Below are 24,588 nucleotides of genomic sequence, written 5' to 3'. Positions count from 1 at the left end.
GGGAAACTGAAAGGATGCTTGTGACTATTAACATTTTAAAAGCTTTTGTAATAAAGACCTGTTCACACATAGAATCAGTGCGTGTCATCTCTGCATATCTGAGGCACAAAACACAATAACTGGCAGTTGAGGACGGGGAATATCATTTAAAGTTACCAGCTCCAGAACATTTCCTTTATTCGCCGGGAGATCTACCCAAGCCATGGGATCAATGGATTTTGGGTTTCAAGACCTAATTGGTCTCAATGGTTGTGGATGGTCCGCAGGTAGCAGTGACCCGCCAAGAAGGCAATACTCGTCCATTGCCTTGGGCCAGCATGTATTTGAGCAGCTCATGGAAGACACATCTACATTTCATGTGGCAGTAAGTGCTCTCAAAAATTACTTTGGGCCAAAGAAAAGTGTGATGATCGAATGACATGCTTTCTGCCAGAGAAGGCAGAGAAATGGTGAACCCACAGAACAATACGTGGCAGTTGGCTTCCACATGTAAATTTGGCACACTAACCAATGAATTAATTTGTAACCAACTTACTGAAAACACTTCAATTTCACAAATTAGGGAACATCTACTCAAGAAGGATGATGATTTAGCCTTAGAAAACACCATGATCTTGGCAGTCCAAATCAAATCCAGTATGCTTGATTCAAAGGGGTTACTTAGAAATGCACCCCAGGTGCAGGACACAGTTTGTCAAACCAGCTCAAGTGCAAGGATTACGGACAAAGAGACTTCTGCAGTCCCATCAACATTTGCCCTCTCACGGTCAGTTACCTCTACAATATTGACACATTTTTGAGGGTATGTATTGATTCAGAACATCATGACCAGCTCAAGGGAAAACATACATCTCACGCTTAAAAATGAATCACTTTTCAAAGGTGTACAGGTTGTCAAAGAAAAAGACTTTATCAGTTTGTCATGTGGAGGTTCTATTCTGCTGCCCTACCCTATGGCCTGGCCTGGCCTGCTCTCCAGCAGCCTTCTGGTGAGCCCTTCTACTGCCATTGTGAGCAGCCTTTCTAAGGCTGCCAGCGCTTCATCTAACCAGGCAGCCATTGGACCCAGTGGTCATTGCACTGCCACCCACCCACTCCCGCTATTCTTGGGAGTCATGCATTATGCTGGGCGGGCCTTAATTGGCCCGCCCACATAAAATGGCGGCACGGACCCAATCGCAGGCAGCGATCGGCTCCACGGCCGCCTGTGCCCGCTCCCGACCAGCTCACCCGACATGGGGAAAATTCTTCCCATAGTTTCTTCAGTCTTGTCAAATGTTGAGAGGATGCTCAACCTACCTGGCCACATTATTGTACATGGAAGAGACTGAGCAAAACACAATCAGTAGTTATCACTCAACTCACACAACACAATTTGATGCTCAACAAGGACAAATATACATTTGTGGCATCCAAGGGTACAGAGTGACAGCAGCTGGAATAAAGCCTACATTTGACATGGTCAAAGCCATCCATGCACTTCTGACCCCATCTAACGTGAAAGAGTTAGCATCGTTCCTTAGTACTATCAGCTTTTATCACAAATTTGTTGCAAAGTACGCAAAGATCATGGAGTCTCTTCAAAAGCTACTGTGCAAAGATGCACAATGGGAATGGACAATCACACAGCAAACAGCATCTGACAGGTTTAAAGTGGTGACAGCATCTCTGCCAGTCCTTGCATATTTCTGCATGTGGGTTGAAATGCATGTCACAGCGGATGCATCAGGAAATATGATTGGAGCTGCACTCTCACAGTACATTGGTGGCAATGAAGGCCAATCGGCTACATGTCATACCCATTGTCAGGAACTAATGCAATTGTTCTAGTGGAGCATGGGAAGCACTAGCCTGCATCTGCACTTGTGAACATTGGCACATGTATCTCTATGGTAGAAAGTTCACTCTCCACACTGACCACCAAGAGATGACATTGCCAGCCATGTCAGGATCTGGTTATTGAGCTTTTATGCATCTACAGGTAATCAGATCATCTTCATCAGTGCAACTTCAAGATCGAGTATCTTGCAGGTTCACGCAACCAGATAGCTGATTTGCTTAACAAAAACAGAATTACCTGGAAAAGCTCAGCAGGTCTGGCAGCATCGGCGGAGAAGAAAAGAGTTTGAAAAAAAGCTGATTTGCTTAGTTGTACTATTATTGCAGACAGTGTTAGTGATAGTGAATTGGCTTGCGGTATTGAGGATCCCACACTCTCAGACCAGAAAGGCATTGACCAAATTTATGACTGGTCATGATTTTTGCATGCCGCTGACCATTTTTAAGCCTTTACCGCCATCCAACGAGAATGTCAGAGCGAAAGCAAAATAAATCATAAAGCGACAAGGTAAAAGCAGAAGAAGTTGTATAGTGACAAGGTGAGACAAAAGTATACTTTGACCAGTGAATACATGCCAGGAAGCCACAAATTAAAGTTAGAGATTGGGTTTGCATCAAAAAGCCAAATCATGACCACAAGCTCTCATCATCTCTATCAGGGACAAAGCAGATCAAGCGATTGCTTAGTACCAATGCTTATCTCTTTGGTGACGATACAAAGTGAAATGTAAGATACTTGATAGGAGCAGATCAGGATAGTTCGAGGACAATGATTATAAGGATATATTTGCTTTTCCAATAAGCAACCACAATTCTGATGATCCATCTCATCGAGGTGATCACATGGAATCACAACCTCAATTTTGGAGACCTCAAACTCAGATCTCAAATTCGGAGATCCCAGTACATTAAGAGCAAGAGGATAACTAAGGAAAGCGTAGGGCCTGTCAGAGATATACATGTAACTTGTGCATTGATGCTGAAGATGTGGGCAGGGTTCTCAATGAGTGTTTTGTCTCTGTCTTCACTAAGGAAAGGGATGATGCAGACATTCTAGTTAAAGAGGAAGAGTGTGAAATATTAATGACATAATGACAGAGGAAGTACTGGAGGGACTGGCATCCTTGAAGGTGGGTAAATCGCCAGTGCTGGATGGATTGTATCCCTGGATGCTAAATAAATCCAGGGAGAAAATAGCGGATGCTCTGAGGATCATTTCCCAATCCTCACAAGATACAGGCAAGGTACCAGAGGGATGGAGGTCTACGAACGTTGTACCGATATTTTAAAAGGGTGCAAGCGTTGGACCAGAAAATTATAGGCTGGTCAGTCTGACTTCGGTGGTGGGAAAATCATTGGAATCAATTCTGAGAGACAGGATAAGCTGTCATTTAGAAAGGCATGGATTGATCAGGGATAGTAAGCATGGTTTTGTTAGGGGAAGATCATATCTTACTAACTTAATAGAATTTTTTGAGGAAGTAACAAGGAGGATTAATAAGGGTATTGCAGTGGATATTGTCTACATAGATTTTAGTAAGGCATTTGACAAGGTCCCACATGGCAGACTGGTCAGAAAAGTGATATAGGGGAAGTTGGCAAGTTGGATCCAAAATTGGCTCAGTAACAGGAAATAAAGGGTAATGGTTGATGGATGTTTTTGCAAATGGAAAGCAGTTTCCAGTGGCATTCCACAGGGTTCAGTGTTGAGGCCCTTGCTGTTTGCCATATATATTAATGATTTAGAGTTAAATGTGGGAGGCATGATTGGGAAATTTGCAAACGACACAAAAATTGGCTGCATATTGTCTCCAAAATTATATCAATGGGTTAGTTGAGTGGGCAGAAAAGTGGCAAATGGAATTCAATCCAGTGTGAGGTAATGCATTTGGGGAGGGCAAACAAAGATAGGGAATACTCAATGAATGGGAGGATATTGAGAGGTGTAGAGGAAGTGAGAGACCTTGGAGTGCATGCCCAGAGATCCCTGAAGGTGGCAGGACAGGTGGACAAGGTGGTAATGAAGGCATATGGAATGCTTTCCTTTACTGGACAAGGTATTGAATACAAAATAGGGATGTAATGCTGGAACTGTATAAAACACTGGTTAGGCCACAGCTGGAATTTTATGTACCGTTCTGGTCATCACATTACAGGAAGAACATATTTGCAATGGGGAGAGTACAGAGAAGATTTACAAGAATGTTGCCAGGGCTTGAAAATTGCAGCTACGAAGAAAGATTGGACTGACTAAATCGTTTTCCTTAGAACAGAGGAGGCTGTGGGGTGACCAAATTGAGGTGTACAAAATTATGAGGGGCCTAGGTAGGGTAGACAGGAAAGATTCATTTCCCCTAAAAGAGGGGGCATAGATTTAAGGTGATTGGTAGAAGAATTAGAGGGGACATAAGGAAACACTTTTTCACCCAGAAGGTGGTGGGCGTCTGGAATTCACTGACTAAATTGGTGGTTGAGGCTGAAACCCAAAATTCATTTAAAAGATACCTGCTGCTACCCTCTCTGCTGCTGCCCTCTCTGCTACCCAACTACAGACCACTCAAGAGCAGGCAGTTGCTGCTGTTGGTACTGGTCACTTTGGTCTTCATCTGAGGGTCAACCTAAGTCATTCAAAGCGCCACCCATCCTGATGTGATTCGGAAAACCTCCAAAGTGAAGAAAGTTAATGCTGAAGAAGAGCCCTGTGGTCAAAACAATTCCCATTAGTAGGAATGATGCAACTGTGAATACTGAATATTTATTTATTACCATGAGTTTGATTCTACCCTCTCAAATCTGTTGTTTTCTCATCTTAACTTCATAGTGAGTTTCAGGAAGCTTGGGAAATCAGTGGAAGTGCCGTTGAATTTAAAAGTCAGTTGAAGTATCATCCCAATAGAGCGATTAGCATTTTTAATAGCCAGTCCCCCTGTTCTGATAAGAACATAAGAACTAGGAGCAGGAGTAGGCAATTCAGCCCCTCAAACCTGCCTCGCCATTCAATATGATCATGGCTGATTGCATTTCGGCCTCAACTAAAGAAGTTGCCTGCAAGCTGCCTAATGCATTCTAGTTAAACATGGAGGTCAGTGGATTCGAACCAGAGTCCCAACGCACTGACATTTTTATCCATTTTAACATTCCGCCTGAACCCAATTCCATGGACTCCTCCAGGTTAGAACTCTTCCAATTATCTGGGTCAAAATTGGTCGTTACTTGGAAAAACCTGGGCAGGATTTTACATCCCATGGGCGGGTGCGCGCCCAACTTGATTCGGGCACAAAATCACACTCAACGATGTCGGGCAAGCGTCCCGACCTCATCGCACACTTGCGCAATCTTTCCAGCAGTGGGTGCACACAAGTGTGGGCAGCGCACCCGCTGAAAATTAAGAGGCCTATTAAGGCCCTTAAGCAGGTAATTAATTTGTATTTTTCACTGTCGGTCCAACCATTCAGTTGGCAGGCCGGGGAATCAGCCAGGCTACCTTTGGAATTTTTATGAAACCTCATCCATGGGTGGGATGAGGTTTCCATATAAAAAGAATTTTTAAACATCATTTTAAACATGTCCCTCTTCATGCAACTGAGTCACATGTGGGGACACGTTTCTCTCATTTTTAAAATGTTTATTTTTGTGTCCACAACTCTTCAGCTCCCTGAGGCAGCTCTGTACCCCCAAGGAGCTTTCAGTGCGTGCTCCCCCGCGCAAGCACAGACTTCTGTGTTCGTACTCCTCCCGCCCCCAGCCCAGCAGTGCTGAGCTCCTCAGCGCACATTTCACGCTGGCGTTTGTACTCCTCCCGCCCCCAGTCCAGCAGCGCTGAGCTCCTCAGCGCGCATTTCACACTGGCGTGAAATCACAGCCGGGTCCCGATCGTGGGCGGCGGACTGTTTCACGGCCACTCCTTGGCCCATCCGCCAGGCCTGCCCAATGATCAAAAACTCCTGCCCCATGCTTTAATCAATGATAGCCAGCACAGATTTGTTAAAGGTTAATCGTAGCAAGCTTGATTAAGTTATTTGATAAAATAATAGAAGATTGATGAAGGTAGTGCAGTTGATGTTGTGTAAATGAACTTTTGTAAGGCGTTCAATGAAGCACCATGTAATAGACTTGCCAGCCAGGTCGAAGCCCATGTGATTAAAGGAACAATGGCAGCATGGGGAAAAAAAATGTGGTGAATGGTTGTTTTTCGATTATATATTATATACATATAAAATAAACTTCAAAGTTAGCAGATGAAAATCGGAAATGTAGTAACAGTAAGGGGGATAGTAACAGACTTCAGGAGAGTATAGAATGACTGGTGAAATGGGCAGACATGTAGCAAATGAAATGTGACACAGAGAAGTGTGAAACAATGCATTTTGATAGCAAAGTGGGTGCAGTCTTTTCCCATAGCAGTCAGTGTGTGGCTCTCCATAACACCTCCAAACACCATCAAATTGGTTGTTTGAAGTGTGCCTTTAAACATTGGAGTTGAATTCTCATCATGTGCATCAGTTGATGCTAATTGGACAGGAATTCTGGAAGTAAAATTATGACGCGATGGCTGTGTTAAAATCCAGATGCACTGAACTTACTTTCAGGTTGCTCATGTGCTCTTGCATCCCCATTGCTCCCCTCAGCCCCCACCGATTCCCAATGCGTCTGCACATTAAAATAAAGCCCATAGCATTCCTTTAACAAGTCTGTGATTTTCTTATTTTTCATTGTTAGCAAATTAAAGCCCATGTGATGAAATGGACAGTGGCAGAATGAATACAAAACTGGCTAAAGGACAGGAAGCGGAGAGTAGGGGCGAATGCTTGTTTTTCACACTGGAAAGAAATATGCAGTGGTGTATCCCAGGGGTCGGTAGTAGGACCACTGCTCTTTTTGATATATATTAGTGATCTGCATTGAGAATACAGAGCATAATTTCAAAGCCTGCAGATGATACAAAATTGAGAAATGTAGTGTGCAGTGAAGAGGATTGTAACAGACCTCAGGAGAACAGACAGCTTGGTAAGTTGGAAACACACATGGCAGATGAAATTTAACACAGAGTAGTGTGAAGTGATGCATTTTGGAAGGAAGAAGGAGAAAAGGCAATATGAACTAAATAGTACAATTTTAAAGCAGTTACAGGAATGGCAAGACCTGGGGGTTTACATACAGAAATATTTGAAAATGGCAGGACATTTTCTTTATAAATTGAAGCATTAACTGCAAATGCAAGGAAGCTGTGCTAAAATTTTAAATAATCACTGGCTTGGCCTCAGCTGGAGTACTGTGCTCAATTATGATGATCGAACTTTAGGAATGATGTAAAGTCTTGCAGAGGCTGCAGGGGAGATTTATTGGAATGGCATTAGGGATGAGAGACTCAAGAAGCTGGGATTGTGCTCTTTAGATCAGAGAGGGTTAAGGGGAGATTTGATAGCGCTGTTCAAAATGCCAAGGGCTTTTGATAGAGTAAATATTGCTAAAAAAAAAGAGATATGTCAAAGCTTTTTGTCTTGCACTCATCTGGACACTTTGCAAGAACACTGAGGGTTATTTAGCAAATGTTGTTCAATCACGGAATCCAACATTAGATGTGATTCTGCGATTGGACAACATTTGCTCAATAATCTTCAGTGTGCAAAGAAATACGCTGACAACCAATTTAAGATTGTCAGTCAGGCTTGCAGTGTGGCACATTTGAGTGTACTGGAAGCTACATACATTAATACACAGAGTTCTGTTCTTTGCAGACAGAAAGAACATGTACACATATTGTGCTTGTTTCAGCTAAACGAAATAAGTAACAGCCATTCACTGACCAATCAGAGTCAAGCTGCCTGGTTTAAATTTCAAACAATGTTTAGCAGTTAACTGTCAATCACCATCAATTGGTGCATTCTCCATGGCAACACCTCTACCTATCAAAGTCTGCTTACCAACCAACCGGCATTCTCTTCTTATACAGTATAAATTGTTGTTTTTCCCTTATATTGGTGTTCTTGCAAAGTATCCTGATGAGTACAAGACAAAAAGCTTTGACGCCTCTTTTTTCAGCAATACTCAAGTTCCATACTACCAAACAACTAAATCATTAGAAGTTGTTCCCATTTAGTGAAGGATCAGTAATTAGAGGATGCAAACTTAAGGTAATTGACAATAGAGCCAAAGGTAAGAGGAAAGGAGTGAGACTAATTGAATAACTCTTCCAAGGCCCTTTTACTTGTCTGTGCTGTAAAATCCCACAATTCAATATGCCTCTGTGGTAAGATTCTGAGCTGTTATTGGTTACTTGTTCAAATTATTAGAAGTTCAGATCATTAGGATCGCTTTACGTAAGCTTTTCTTGTTGCTGTCATTTCAGCATTTTTGTGGTTGGGAGGGCAGGTGTACAGCTGGTGTGGAGAGAATTGGAAGATTGCCATTTTTTTGTGCCTCAGTTGGTAGCACTCTTACTTCTGAGTCACAAGGTTGTAGGTCCATGTCCCGCTTCAGGACTCAAACTAAAAAATCTAGGCCGACATTACAGTGCAGTACTGAGGGAGTGCTGCACTGTTGGGGGTGCCATCTTTAGAATGAGACTTTAAATGGAGGCTCAGTCATCCCCCTCAAGTGAAAGATCCCATTGTATTATTTCAAAGAAGACCAGTGGAGTTATCCCTGGTGTCCTGACCAATATTTATCCCTCAATTAACACCACAAAAATAGATTATCTGCTCATTATCACATTGCTTTTTGTGGGAGTTGCTGTGCACAAATTGGCTACTACATTTCCTACATCACAACAGTGACTATACTTTCATTAGCTGCAAAGTGCTTTGGGGTGTCTGGTGTCATGAAAGGTGTCATATAAATGCAAGTCTTTCTTTCTATTTCCTACTGGGTTGCAACTCATATTCTGCATTGCATATAGCGAGCTGAGGTGTTTATTTCATGTGCAAGCTGCAGTTAAGCCCCAGTTTTGATGAAACAATATCTAGGTGATGACTGAAGATAATTCTCTCGGCCATATTCTGAAGGAAAGGAGGAATTGGGAGATCAGCACTTGCCATTCCTTAGGACATTAGTAATGATGGAGGACAACCGCCAGTTTTTTTTTTTGTTTACTCTTTCATAGGATGTGTGCATCGCTGGCTAGGCCAACATTTATTGCCCATCCCTAATTGCCCTTGAGAAGGTGGTGAAGAGCTGCCTTCTTGAAGTGCTGCAGTCCATGTGGTGTAGGTACATCCACAGTGCTGTTAGGGAGGAGTCCCAGGATTTTGACCCAGTAACAGTGAAGGAATGGCGATATATTTCCAAGTCAAGATGGTGTGCAGTTTGGAGGGGAGCTTGCAGGTGGTGATGTTCCCATGCATCTGCTGCCCTTGTCCTTTGAGGTGGTAGAGGTTGTGGGTTTGGAAGGTGCTGTCGAAGGAAAGTTTGCTCTGGATCAGCGGGTAGAGCTTTGCTACCTACAGCAAGGCACATCTGCAACCAATTTGCAACATAGGGATGGCACTGCCAGTGACTGGCAACAACACTATGGCTCATCAGCTGTTAAGTCCAGGTTCATTCTGAGGTTTTTACTCATACATGAATGAAACAGATGATGAAAAGGGTTGGTCTTATTGAGCAATGGATCATTTCTCACGAAACAACATGACATAGGTCATCAATGTCATCACACTACAGAGGGAGGTGTGGGGGTGAAGGGGGGTAAATTCAAAATCCATAGACTGTGGCAAGGTTTTCAGTTGTCAGTTTGCCTAACTGTGTGCCTGTTGATGTATAAATGTGCACGAGAGACAAGCATGGGATTTTGATTGCCATTATTTTAACACCAAATTTAAACCATTTATTTTTAATCATATGGCCTAAAATAAATTTAGAATAAAAGTTGTACAATGGCTTGGCATAGATGAAAGGAAACATGGAACAGTTTAATAGTAATATTTTGTGGCTTGAAGTCTGGACAATCAGCCTTGTGTGTTGTAATGCTGGATCAGTCTTTCTTTGGCAGATTCATTAAAAGTATGCCATCTTCTCCCACTGTCAGATATGCGTACAGCTGTGAGTCTAGCTGACACCTCCTATGGAAACTCTACTACCATGCTTTTAAGCAACTGCATCCATTTAATTTTATAAAAACAAAGAACTGCGGATGCTGGAAATCCAAAACAAAAACAAATGTGCTAATTAAGAATGGATGGCTGGACACTCAAGGTACAGCCTGCCATCCATTCTTAATTAGCACATTCTCTTAGATAATATCACCACCTTCAACACCTCTTTGTTCCTTTGTCTGTGACATCTTTTGATTATCTGCTCCTATCACTGCTTGCTTGTCCCTACAACCACCTCCCCCCACCCCCCCGCCCACTTCTCTCCCCCCACCCCCCTCCCCCACCTTAAACCAGCTTATATTTCACCCCTCTCCTAATATTACTCAGTTCTGATGAAGGGTCATGAGGACTCGAAACATCAACTTTTTTCTTCTCCGCCGATGCTGCCAGACCTGCTGAGTTTTTCCAGGTAATTCCATTTAATTTTAAACTGCCATCCTTAAGCACTTCATGCAGGTCGTATACATCTCTTCATCTCAAGCCTTAAAAAAGTAATGCATGTTAACGATATTCATGAGCTGACCTCCTAACATTCAGTGTGACATTTCACCAACCTGCCAATTCACAAGCAGGGGTGGAAAGTTCCTTCGCCTCCGTCGCATCTGTTCTGATGACGCTACCTTCAAATACAGCTCCTCTGACATGTCCTCCTTCTTCCTTAACCGAAGTTTTCCACCCACGGTCGTTGACAGGGCCCTCAACCATGTCCGGCCCATATCCCGCGCATCCGCCCTCACGCCTTCTCCTCCTTCCCAGAAACATGATAGGGTCCCCCTTGTCCTCACTTATCACCCACCAGCCTCCGCATTCAAAGGATCATCCTCCGCCATTTCCGCCAACTCCAGCATGATGCCACCACCAAACACATCTTCCCTTCACCCCCCCTGGCAGCATTCCGTAGGGATCGTTCCCTCCGGGACACCCTGGTCCACTCCTCCATCACCCCCTACTCCTCAACCCCCACCTATGGCACCTCCCCATGCCCACGCAGAAGATGCAACACCTGCCCCTTCACTTCCTCTCTCCTCACCGTCCAAGGGCCCAAACACTCCTTTCAAGTGAAGCAGCATTTCACTTGCATTTCCCCTAACTTAGTCTACTGCATTCGTTGCTCCCAATGCGGTCTCCTCTACATTGGAGAGACCAAACGCAAACTGGGCGACCGCTTTGCAGAACACCTTCGGTCTGTCCGCAAGAAAGACCCAAACCTCCCTGTCGCTTGCCATTTTAACACTCCACCCTGTTCTCTTGCCCACATGTCTGTCCTTGGCTTGCTGCATTGTTCCAGTGAAGCCCAACGCAAACTGGAGGAACAGCACATCATCTTCCGACTAGGCACTTTACAGCCTTCCGGGCTGAATATTGAATTCAACAACTTTAGATCTTAAACTCCCCCTCCCCCAATCCCCACCCCGTTTCTCCCCCCTCCCCCTTTTTTTTTCAATAATTCTTTTCCCACCTATTTCCATTATTTTTAAATCTAAAACTAAAACTTTGTTAGTCTTTCCACCCCACCCCCACTAGAGCTGTACCTTGAGTATCCTGCCTTCCATTCTTAATTAGCACTTTTCTTAGATAATATCACCACCTTCAACACCTCTTTGATCCTTTTGTCTGTGACATCTTTTGATTATCTGCTCCTATCACTGCTTGCTTATCCCCACAATCACCCCACCCTCAACTTCTCTCTCCCCCCGCCCCCCACCTTAGACCAGCTTATATTTCACCTCTCTCCTAACTATACTCAGTTCTGCCGAAGGGTCGTGAGGACTCGAAACGTTAACTGATTTCTTCTCCACCGATGCTGCCAGACCTGCTGAGTTTTTCCAGGTAATTCTGTTTTTGTGTTGCCAATTCACAATTTGGGCCTTGCGCGACAATCCAGGGCTTTTTAGCTGAAATTGTCTTATGAATTTAAATATTTTCAATAATTGCATATTTTATTCTCCTAAAGGTCAGGGATATTTATGTGGACGGCGTAATATTTTTATACTTTTAGCAGCCATACCAGCATCAAGTGATCCTAAGTCATGGAGAGAAGCCAGCCTGTGTTTGCTTTCAAGATCAAATGATGAGAATACAATGGATTGTCAATCATAAACACAATGAAGCAGGCACTAAATGCATGACGATCTCATGCAGACATTTACTGATAAGCTACAGGTTGCTAGAGTGGAGTTGAGCAGTTAGTATGTGCAGGAAACCAGATGCCACATGGGCAAAGATACCATAGGCTTTGGGGAATTCTGCCATTTGAAAAATGCAGCTGTCATTCTGTTGCAGGTTATCCGTGGGAAGAATGATAAAATTGCTGACTTACGCAAACAATGCATCTGGCATCTAGCTCATACTTCTGAGCTTTGCAGGTTGTTTCATGCCCTCTGTGGCAGCTTGGAGTGAGCCTGAGACAGAACAGTTGAAGGGCTACTGCGAGCGCAAAGCCATGTCCTCCTGGTGTTTGGTGCAGGCCACATTGTAGCAATGTGTCACTGTCATAGGTTTACTGAATCTTAACCTCTGCAAACACCGGCCTAGAAATGATATTGTACAGCATCTGCTTATTGCCTAAAAGAGGATCTTATATGGTGTGCACACATTCATTTACACTTGGTTTGCATCACATGCCATGTTGGTTGGGGCACCTGTAGAGGTCTGGGATGCCCACTTGAAACAGGCATTAAACAAGCTAATGGTCCTTAAAGGGTTCACTGGAAGACTCAAAGAAACAAATGAGCTTCTTCTGGCTCCAAGTTAAAACTGCAGGCTGCTGCCGAACCACTCGGCCCCTCTTAATCTAACCCCTCACCCCCACTGCCCCCCACTCCAGTGCCAGAGTCGGCACCGGCTGATTTTATTCTTCTTCATGAGGTGTACTGCCTCATTGGGGCCAATTTAACATGGTCGTCTTCCTCATCAGTTTCGGTACAGTGGCCACCATGTTGACATGGTGATTGCTAGTTGGTCATGGCATTGTAGGGCCCACTTACAACCATTGAACCCTTTATGATATCATCCATAAATATGAGAACAGGTTTCACAAGTATACTGATGACACTACGTTTTACCACACAACCACCTATCTTAACCCCGCCATCTACCTCTGTGTTGTCAGACTGCTTGTCTGAATCTGGTCCAGAACAAGCCACAATTTCCTCCAATTAAACATTGAAAAGACCAAGGCCATCATCTTCACCCCGCCAAAACAAACTCTACCAAGTTTCGATAGTAGAGAGCGCTTCTCACACAGACAGACAGGATCACGTTAACATTTAAATATCAGACTCTGATGACACCACTGAGACACCAAACTAATCTTAGCTTATGACTGCAGCAGGGATGCCCAACGCCAGTGCCACCAGTGAAGATTGAGAACAAGCAAGAACAGGGTCAAAAAAGGCCATGTGAAGTTATTATTTTTAATTGTTTTTGGATTTGCTTGTGGCCTAGAATTTAGCAGGAGTGCTCTTCCAGACCCCACAATGAAACCTTGAGTCCCCACTCTGCTCCCCCAACTGCAATCATCTTGTGAACTGCACTACCCTCCTCCCCCAGTAATCACTTACTTTCTGCCAAGGGCTGCTCCCTCAGTTCCCCAGTGGCAACTTTCTGCCGTCCCATTTCCACCCACCAGCCAGGTAGCAATTCCTGGTGGCTTCAGGAAAGAGACTAAGCTCCATTACTTATATGGGAGTTAAAATCCCCTGGGTCTAACTTATCGATGGACCGGGTGGTTTGCTACTTGCCTCAACTCCAGGCAGCTTGAGTTAAAAATCGAGCCTATATTAAACTAATGACTGTTCTTGGAAGTTTGACAGGCCCAAGCTGAACTCTTTTACTTTGCTATTTTCAAATTATTTTGTCCAGATTTTCTCTTTCCTTAGATTTTCTCCCTCACACAGTAATCAGAGGGTCCTGCTGCTGCTGTAAAACCTCATCAGAGACCAGTGTAGGAAGCAGAACCAGGGCAGGAATATCGTAGCTGTATTTCTACCTGTGTTCAAATTGAATGCCATTCTACAAAGTAGGAGCCTTGCTATTCCTGATTAGGAGTAAATTCAGTCCATACTTAGTTTACTGTAGTTTCATGGTGAACCCATGATGATTGTTATCATGCCAAAGCCCAAAGAACTGTGTACCTTTAAAACATGAAGACATCTAAAATCCAAACATTGTCATTTAACCAAATGTTCTTGAGTTATCATAATAAATACATTTTCCCTCCAATCATTCTGATCTTTTGCGATATCCTACACTATGGGCTTTGATCCTTCACCAAGGTTTCTGAATATAAGATAAGGGCAATGGGTTTTGCAAGCCCCCTTATTTTATTTTCCTTCCCACGAACACACTATACATCAGCTTCTGAGTGAATGACAAGGTTGAATGACTAAATCCATTGTGCAAGTCTTTCAGCCACATACACACACACCCCCTCACCACCCCCACCAGCATACCCCCCCGCCACACACACACCCCACCAGCATACCCACCCCGACATACACATAAACACACACAGACACAGCACCAGCATACCCCACCGAGGCACACACCCCACCAGCATACCCCACACATATACACACACCCCACCAGCATACTCCCTGCACACACACACCCCACCAGCATATATCCCGTACGCACACAGCCCCCCCACCAGCATACCCCACAACCCCCCCACCAGCAAACCCCCCGCACACACACATACTCCACCAGCATACACTTCATACACACACACACACACACACACATCCACCCCCCACCAGCATACCCCACAACCACCCCCCCATGAGCATACTCCTCACACACACACACCACCAGCATACCTCCCCACGCACCCCCCAAGCAGGATACCCCCCCAACACACATCCCCCCACCAGCATGCCCCCCCAGACACACCCCACATATACACACACACCCCACCAGCATACCCCACTGTGCACCCGCCCAACCAGCATACCCCCAACACATTCCCCCACACACACACCCCACCAGAATATCGCCCCCCCACTCCCCAACACACACACACACCACCAGAATATCACCCTACACACACACACCCCACCAGCATACCCCACTGTGCACCCACCCAACCAGCATACCCCCAACACATTCCCCCACACACACACCCCACCAGAATATCGCCCCCCACCCCCAACACACACACACCCCACCAGAATATCATCCCCCACCCCCCAACACACACACACACCACCAGAATATCACCCCCCGCCCCCACAACACACACACACACCACCAGAATATCGCCCTACACACACACACCCCACCACCATACAGGAATGAGGCTGAGGGGTGAGGATGGAAAGCCCAGGATAGGAGGGCCTGTTTTCTCTTGTTTGAATTGATAGAGTATTCCTGATTTTCCTAGCCTCACTAGAAAATTAAACAAAAGGGAAAGTTACTTATCTCTGACCCTGATCCTTCTTCCTGTTAAATTGGTCTTGTGGTAAGGCTACCATTAAAGACAGGAGTTAGGCCCCAAAGACGTCATCAGAGCCTGATCTGCATATTCAAAGAAGAACACCACCAGCTTCTGACAGCTGTCCCTTTTGCCTGCTGAGCAGGTTAAGCTCAAGGCAGAGGGAAGACAGCAGCACCTTGATGGGCAAGTCTAACGGGCAATATTAACTGCTGACTGGCATGATTTCCACCAAGCGGACAGTGCAAACACCACCTCTAGTAAACCAACATCAAATTAAATGACAAACTGAACGGCTTAAATAAATATATTTGGCAGATAATTCATATCAGTCAGCTAAAGCAATAGAGGTCAGTCCGTTAAACAAGGTTGTGTGTTTATGTATATAAGGCTAACATATAATAAATACTGAGTACACTGAAACAACACCTTCTGCACAAACTATAATTTCTCCTTTTAAATCTTATAAGATATCTTCAAAATCTAGAAACTGTTTTGAGTTTTCAGAGAAGTGAAACAATTGGAATAAAATCATTCGACCACTATGTTGGGATTAGCAAGTACAGCTCACTGTTGCAATTTCAGAAAACATCCTGCAATTGTCTGGCTGGTAGCTGAAACAAGACCATAAGACCATAAGACGTAGGAGCAGAAGTAGGCCATTCAGCCCATTGACTCTGCTCCACCATTCAATGAGATCATGGCTGACATGATAATCCTCAACTCCATTTTCCTGCCTTTTCCCCATAACCCTTGATCCCCTGACTGATTAAAATCTGTCTATCTCAGCCTTGAATATACTTAATGACCCAGCCTCTACAGCCCTCTGCAGTAAAGAATTCCACAGATTCACAACCCTCTGAGAGAAGAAATTCCTCCTCATCTCTGTCTTAAATGGGTGACCCCTTACTCTGAGATTATGCCCTCTAGTCCTAGACTCTCCCACAAGAGGAAACAACCTCTCAGCATCTACCCTGTCAAGCCCCCTAAGAATTTTGTATGTTTCAATAAGGTCGCCACTCATTCTTCTAAACTCCAATGAGTACAGGCCCAACCTACTCAACCTCTCCTCATAAGAAAATCCCTCCATACCCGGGATCAGCTTAGTGAACCTTCTCTGGACTGCTTCCAATGCCAGTGTATCTTTCCTTAGATAAGGGGACCAAAACTGTTCACAGTATTCTAGGTGTGGTCTAACTAGTGCCTTGTATAGTTTTAGCAAGACTTCCCTATTTTTATACTCCATTCCCTTTGAAAATAAAGGCCAACATTTCTTTTGCCTTCCCTATTATCTGCTGATGTTAGCCTTTTGGGATTCATGCACGAGGACTCCCAAATCCCTCTGTGCTGCAGTTTTCTGCAGTCTTTCTCCATTTAAATACTATTCAGCTCTTGTATGTTTCCTGCCAAAATGCATAACCTCACACTTTCCCATATTATATTCCATCTGCTAAGTTTTTGCCCACTCACTTAACCTGTCTATGTCGCTCTGTAGACTCTTTGTGTCATCCTCACCATTTGCCTTCTCCCCTACTTTTGTGCCAACCGCAAACTTAGCGATAGTACATTCACTTCCCTCATCCAAGTCATTAACATATATTGTAAATAATTGTGGCTCCAGTACTGATCCCTGTGGTACTCCATTAGTTACAGCTTGCCATCCTGAAAATTCCCCCCTTATCCCAATTCTCTGTTGCCGATTAGTTAGCCAATCCTCTATCCATGCTAATACACCACCGCCAACACCATGGGGCTCTTAGCTTATTAAGTAGCCTTTTGTGCGGTACCTTATCAGATGCATTTTGGAAATCCAAATATATTATATCTACTGGTTCCCCTTCATCTATGCTGCTTGTTACCTCCTCAAGGAATTCTAATAAGTTTGTCAGGCATGATTTCCCCCTCATGAAGCCATGTTTTATGTTATGTATTTCTAAATGCTTTGCTATTACATTCTTTATAATAGACTCTAACATTTTCCCAATAATGGGTGTTATTGTTAAATACCAACAATGGGTATTTTGTTTCCTTCCCTTTTTGAATAAGGGTGTTAGATTGGCAGTTTTCCAACCTCTAGAACTTTCCAGAATCTCAGGATTCCTGGAAGATTACTACCAGTGCATCCATTATCTCTGTAGCTACTTCCTTTAATACCCGAAGATGCAATCCATCAGGTCCAGGGTACTTATCAGCCTTTAGCCCCATTAGTTTCCCTAGTATTTTTTCTCTAGTAATAGTTATTGCATTTATTTCCTCCCCACTTTTGCCCCTTGATTATTTAGTATTTTTGGAATGCTATTAGTGTCTTCTACCATAAAGACTAATGCAAAGTACTTATTCAGCTCCTCTGCCATTTCCTGGTTACCCATTAGCATTTCCCCAGCCTCATTCTCTAAGGGGCCCTATTGTTCACTTTGGCCTCTCTCTTCCTATTTATATATTTAACGAAGCTCTTACTGTCCGTTTTTATATTACTTGCTAGTTTACCCTCAAAGTTTATTTTCTCCCTCTTTATTACTTCTTTGGTCATCTTTTGTTGACTTTTAAAACTTTCCCAATCCTCTGGCTTACCACTAACCTTTGCCACACTTTTTTTTTTCTTTTAATTTGCTACTATCCTTAACTTCCTTGGTTAACCATAGTTGGTTTATCCACTTCCTAGAATCCTTCTTCCTCACTGGGACATATCTTTGTTGAAAGTCATGAACTATTTTCTTAAATGTCTGTCATTATTCACGAACCATCTTTTCTGCTAAGCTCCTTTCCCAGTTCACTCCAGCCAACTCCGCCCTCATTCCATTGTAATTACCCTGATTTAAGTTTAGCAGTTGTTTCTGACCAAAATTTCTCACTCTGAAACTGAATGCTACATTCTACCATGTTATGGTCACTGTTTCCTAGGGGATCTTTTATTCTGAGATCATTTATTAAGCTTGCCTCATTACACAGTACCAGATCCAAAATAGTATGATCCCTGGTTGGATCCACAACATATTGTTCTAGGAAACTATCCTGAATTCACTCTATGAATTCTTGCTTGTGGCTACCTCTGCTAATTTGATTTTCCCAATCTACATGAAGATTAAAGTCACCCATGATTAACATACTGCCTTTTTTACATGCCTTCATTATCTCCTGATTTATTCTCTGTCCTACAATACAGCTACTATTAGGGGGCCTATATATTACTCCCACTAGTGTCTTCTTCCCTTTGTTATTTCTTACTTCCACCCATATGGATTCCACATCTTCTGATCCAAGATCATTTCTTGTTATTGTACTTATTCCATCTCATACTAACAAAGCTACCCCACCACCCTTTCCTGCCTGCCTGTCCTTTCGTAAAGTCACATACCCCTGAATATGTAGTTCCCAGCTTTGATCTCCTTGTAAACACATCTCCGTAATGGCTATAAGATCATACCCATTAACCTCTATTTGTGCCGTTAATTCATTTATTTTGTTCCAAATACTACGTGCATTTAAGAAAAGGGCCATTAATTTTGCCTTTTTACCATGCTTTCCCCCTTTGACCCTATTTGCTGCTGTCTTTTTATGTTTGTAGACTCTGTCCCTTCCTGTCACACTCTGGGTATCATTACCTAAATAGCTGGCCCGCAAGGCTGCCATACCCTTTTGCTTTGTAAGTCTGTGTATCTCCTCTCATGAACCTCCCCCCCCCATCCATTTCATTTAAAGCCCTCTCTACAGCCCTAGTTAGTTGGCACTGGTCCCAACACAGTTCAAGTCAAGCCCGTTCCACCAGAACAGCTCCCTTCTACCCCAGTACTGGTGCCAGTGTCCCATGAACTGAAACCCATTCCTTCCACACCAATCTTTGAGCCACGCATTTAACTCCTTGACTTTATTTACCCTATGCCAGTTTGTCCATGGCTCAGGTAATAATCCCGAGATTATTACCTTGGAGGTTCTGCTTTTTAATTTAGCTCCTAACTGTTCAAATTCTTTCAGCAGAACCTCCTTTCTAGTCCTATCAATGTTATTGATACCAACATGGATGACGACAACTGGATCCCTCCCCTCCAAGTTCCTCTCCAGCCCTTAGGAGATGTCCTTAACCCTGGCACTGGGCAGGCAACACAGCCTTCGGGACTCATGCTCACGGCTGCAGAGAACAGTATCTATCCCGCTAGTTATACTGTCTCCTACCACTACTACGTTCTGATTTCCTCCCTCTACTTGAATGGTTCCCTGTACCACTGTGCCGTAGTCAGTTTGCTCATCCTCTCTGCAGTCCCTGCTCTAATCCACACAGCTTGCAAGAACCTCGTAACTGTTAGATAATTGCAGGGGCTGAGGCTCCTCGAACGCTACCTCCTGGGTCCCCATACCTGTCTCACCTGCAGTCACACCCTCTTGTCCCTGATCACAGACCGAATTTGAATTCCCTAATCTGAGGGGTGTGACCGCCTCCTGGAGCAAAGTGTCCAGGTAATTTTCCCCATCCTTGATGTGGCGCAATGTCTGCAGCTCAGACTCCAGCACCTCAACTTGGATCTGAAGTTCCCTGAGCTGCAAACACTTACTCCAGATGTGTTCGCTCTGGATCACCTTGGTGTCCAGCACCCACATGCTACAGCAGCAACACATCACCCATCCTGTCATCACTATCGTATTTTATTTAATTTATTCATTAGTTTCTCTCGCATCCCTGCTCTTTATACGTGAAGATTCCCCCGCTCTTTACGCTTTACTGTAATCAATTTTTTACACACCAGTATCGATCTAATACTTAACAAGCTATCTTTAAGAAAGAGAAAATAAAGACTAGAGACCTAAACACAAACTAAAGACCTCAATTTTACTTTAAAGACTAGAAACACTCACCAATCAGCTGTTCTCCCAGCTCTTTTTTTTAAAAATGAAGTCTCTACACTCTCCCAGCTTGTTTTTAAAATGAAAGAATGTCTCAAGACAACTTTTATTCACAGTCTATTTAGAGATCATTAATATTATATCTGAAATACCAATGGAATGTGATACATGCACAGAATTCTGTAGCATTATCCCAAGTTTCTAGTTTGTTTAATCTATGAAAGGTATCTAGCAATGGTTTAGACCCCATTGCACCTAAACCTTCTGCTGCCAATTTCTCCAGTTAATAATGACATTAAAAACACATCTTACCTTCTCAAATTGCTCATTTACACAGAAGTTCTCATTCCATGGTAGCTCTTGTTTCTGAGGAGTTTATGAAAGAAAAGAAAAAAATTAATCTTGCATAGGTTATAAAATAAAAGTAACGATGATACTACAGGGCCTATCCCATTATTTTTTTAGTCATAAGGTCACTAGTTTGCCAAACATTTCGACCAAAGTATAAGAAGACTTTGTCACACAAACACACGCTGGTTGAACTCACCACTCTAGCTGATTTTTTGTTACGAAAAATGAACAGCCTCCACATTCTTTTAGCAAGATAACTTTCTCGGCATTAGAAATGGACAATGTAGAGTTTTATCACTCAGAAAGGAACCAGTGTGCCTTACTGTGAAAACTATTACAATCCAGAACAGGAAATTATGCAATTTCCACCACACAGTTAAACTTCACATTGATAGCATAGAACAAGGTTTCTGGAAATGATAAAAGAAAACAAGGTCGCCTGTTCCTACACAAACATTGTACCTTGAGTGAAGGCAGTACGCTTTCACTGTACTCAAATCACATACAACCAGCAGTACATTGCTGACCCACCAACCTGTTATTCCACTGAATATTGGTGGCTTTTGTGCCCACTTTTCTTACACACGCGCACATACGCATGCACACTTTCAAAGAACAAGCGACACAACAGTTTTTTTAACAAAGATGTGAGATCCCTGCATTCCCTATTAAATATGACACTACTTGATGTGTTGAGGGTGCTTCAGAATGACTCACCATCTGCCACATTGCATTCTTCATCATCAGCCAACGAGGCATGTGTGACAATTGTAAATTTTGCCTTAACACTAATTCTATCTCCTTACCTCAAGTAACTGCATTTATATTCTTAGGTCACCAAACTGTAGAAACAATAAATGAGCCCTCACCTTCTCTGTGTGATCGCTGTGGAACCAAGATGCTTTTAAGCAGCCATCTACCATTCTTTATATTAACACTCACAGTCTTTTTATAGATGGAAGCTACAGAGATGTATTATCCAGATAATCCCAGTGATAGCATGCCTGTCTTATTATCTTTAAGGTCATATGTGGGATCAATTCTCCATTGTGTGGGATTCTAAAAAATACTATAGCCTTTGATTCCGAAGGCCTACAAAGAAAGAGGCAGGTCTGCACTGCAAGTTAATGAAAAATATAATTGAATGGAATAATTGCATAATTGCTCATTCCTCTCCATAGTGAACTCACCCTCAATACTCCCTTTATCATTCCACATTATGTTGTTAGACTCCAGTGCACAGCTTGATATTGGCCCAGGTCTTCCAAGGAGCAACAATTATCATCGGATTGCCGCTCCACTCGAAAATTCTTCCAACTTAATGTTGCTCTGCATTTCTTCCAGGACCTTCTGAGCCTGGCTTTACCAGAAATGCAGAGCACAGAGTCCATTAGGGAATTCCGTCAAAGTGGAGTAGAGTTGGGGGAAGATGGGGCACACCCCCTTTCTATAGTACTAGCCGCTGAATGGTAAGTTTAAAATGTCCAGTCCCTGAATGATAGTGAATGGATGAGTGAATGAGTGAGGGGATGAATGAGTGACTGGGCAGGATGGTAGGGCGGGTAAGGTGGTACGGTGGTGAGTGGGTGGGCAGGTAAGTAGGTGGGTAAGTGGGTGAAGTGGGGGTAGATAGAACAAAGAACAAAGAAAAGTACAGCACAGGAACAGGCCCTTTGGCCCTTCAAGCCTGCGCCAGTCATAGGTGAATGGGTAGGTGGGTAAGTGGATATGGTAGGTATGTGGGTCAGTGGGTGGTCAGACGGGGTAGTCGGGTGGTTGGTGTTATGTTTCTGGCTCCTTTTCAAAACTCACCAATCTCATGCACAGGACTGGTAAGTAGGTTTGATTTATTTGAATACTTCACCTGACATATACTACAGGATAACTCAACAGGCAGGTCTACTCTGGGGGTTCAGCAATCACCACTAATTGGCCGCTGGTCACATTCTGCTTTCCATTTTGGCTCCTTGATCATTTGCATAATCTCTTAAAGTGATATCACAACAGTTGTGGGGGGCTGGTGGTTTCAGTCGGTGGGGATTGCGGTGGTCAGGTGGGTAGTTGGGGATCAGTGTGAGTAATTGGGGGCTCAGTTCTGGAGTTACTCAGGAGTTAGAATAGGATTTAATCTGTCTAAAATTTCCGGGTTGACTATTTAGGTAAGTACGCCGGAGCTGTCAGAAGTCTCTGACTCTAACTCAGAGTCGAAGAAATTGGGGAGCAGGGAATTGCCCATCAGAAATTGAAACTCGCAGGGCAATTCCCACGTAGGTAAATGCGTCAGGACTTATGCAGGGTCCCAATGCCCATCTTTGGTCAAATATCCAATCTCCAACAATCCACAGGCTGGAAGATTTGGTCCATAGTCTAAAAAGTTTTCAATATTTGATCATAGGTAGATACTGTGTGGCAGACAAATAATTGACTTCACTGAAACGTATTTACTCAGCACATTTCATAAATAATTAATGATAATTGATAAAGGCCCCCAGGTCAGGCACCTGAACGTAAGGTTAAATCCCTTCTTGATGCAAAACTTTAATTTTCTGTGAACTCACTGACACCATCTGAAGTTGAGGGAAGTACAAGTATGGAGGAGATATTCAATGTGTTTCTCAGGGTTTGGTGGAGATACTCGAGGGCCAGGGTTTTGTCAACAGTGTGCCATTCCCAACATTGTAACTGGAACTGTGCGCCACCTCTGCTTTCTCTCTTCCTACCATTGCCCACGTGATTCTAATTAAAATTCTAAGTGTCGGTGGTGTGCATGGAAACCAAGTGCGATTTAGTGACAGGGTTAGCTTTTCATTGGCGAAACCTGATGTCAGCTGACAATGCTGCATCTATGGGCAGTCTGCCCTACTCAAATAAGGAGGCTCTGAATCACTGCCAGAAAACTGCAGTGCTGCAGTCTGCCGTCTTCATCGGAGGTTCATTCAAATACCCCACCCTACCCCATGTCTGACCATCACAGAAGACCATGGTTCAGCAATGACTCCCTGCTCATTCTCCTCCAGGCCATAGGTGAAAGGCAGGAGGTGCTCATTCCTGAAGATGGCATCAGAGGCCCTCTCATCAGACTAAGGTGGCCTGGACAGAGGTGACGGAAGAGGTGAGCAACTGTGGGGTAATGCGCCAAACCTAGGTCTAGTGCAGGAAATGGGTAAATGAGAAGCTCCAACCCACCAGCTTAAGAGGCAGTGTCGCATCTTCAACAGGGGTCTCTTACCTGGTCATCAATAATGTATATGTGCGGGTGGGCAGCTATGCCTGAAAAGTGAGTGCATGGTCAGCCTTCATGCCACATGGCAATTGAGGCCAAAGCATATGGAGGTTTGGCTTTTGTGTGCACTTGGATGTAATGTGTGAATGACAGGTTCATATATGTGATTGGGATGCAAACAAGGGGGTTGGGTGTCACTTGGTCGTGGTCACAAGGAGCCTGCTGGACATGCAGCAAAGGCTAGGGGAAAATGTGTTGGAGATGCCAGGGATTATGCGCAGCTTTCCAAGGTGTGTGGAGGAGTCCGTGCTAGCCATGAGTTCTTCCATGTCCCAGGCATTTGAGCACATGGCTTAATCCATGGAGAGGATGGAAACCACAATCATCTACAATCCCTCTCTCTGTTATTTCAAATAAACACAGTAGTATTTGTTCACTGAAATCCATGGAGTCATCTTTGGGACCCGGGTTTATAAATCAAGACTTTCTGTTTCACCATTCATTAAAATTAACCATTAGAAACTTGAGGTTAAGGATCTGCCATTTTGCAATACACTCTCGGTGTGTTGAGAATATTGAAGCAGAAAATATCCCCTATAATTAATGATAACATTACACAACTGAAAAAACAAATTATTTACTAAGACAATTATAAGCATTTTCTTCACTGAAACAAATAGTGGCCAAGCTGCTGATAATGCAGTTTGGTTAAGGTATATTATTCCAGAATCCTGCTAAATATGTTGAAACAGATAAAAAAAGGTTGCTTATAACTCAATTACTTTTTACAGGAACGGCCTCAGCTTGGTTGTTGG

General features: G+C 43.6%; 1 long non-coding RNA gene across 2 annotated transcripts in view; it reads right to left on the bottom strand.

Annotated features, from left to right (window-relative positions):
* LOC144690121 (uncharacterized) overlaps positions 1-20,865 on the bottom strand; it is a 193,073-nt gene extending 172,208 nt beyond the window's left edge. For both annotated transcript variants that reach the window (XR_013578755.1, XR_013578756.1), the window contains exons 1-2: positions 20,747-20,865; positions 20,512-20,565 (exon numbers count right to left, since the gene is read on the bottom strand). This is a non-coding gene — a long non-coding RNA (uncharacterized LOC144690121). The remainder of the gene's footprint in view (positions 1-20,511; positions 20,566-20,746) is intronic.
* Positions 20,866-24,588: the final 3,723 nt, after the last annotated feature.

The sequence above is a fragment of the Cetorhinus maximus genome, chromosome 14, assembly GCF_964194155.1.
Source record: "Cetorhinus maximus chromosome 14, sCetMax3.hap1.1, whole genome shotgun sequence".
Lineage (NCBI taxonomy): Eukaryota > Metazoa > Chordata > Chondrichthyes > Lamniformes > Cetorhinidae > Cetorhinus > Cetorhinus maximus.
This window is presented reverse-complemented; position numbering and strand designations above follow the sequence as displayed.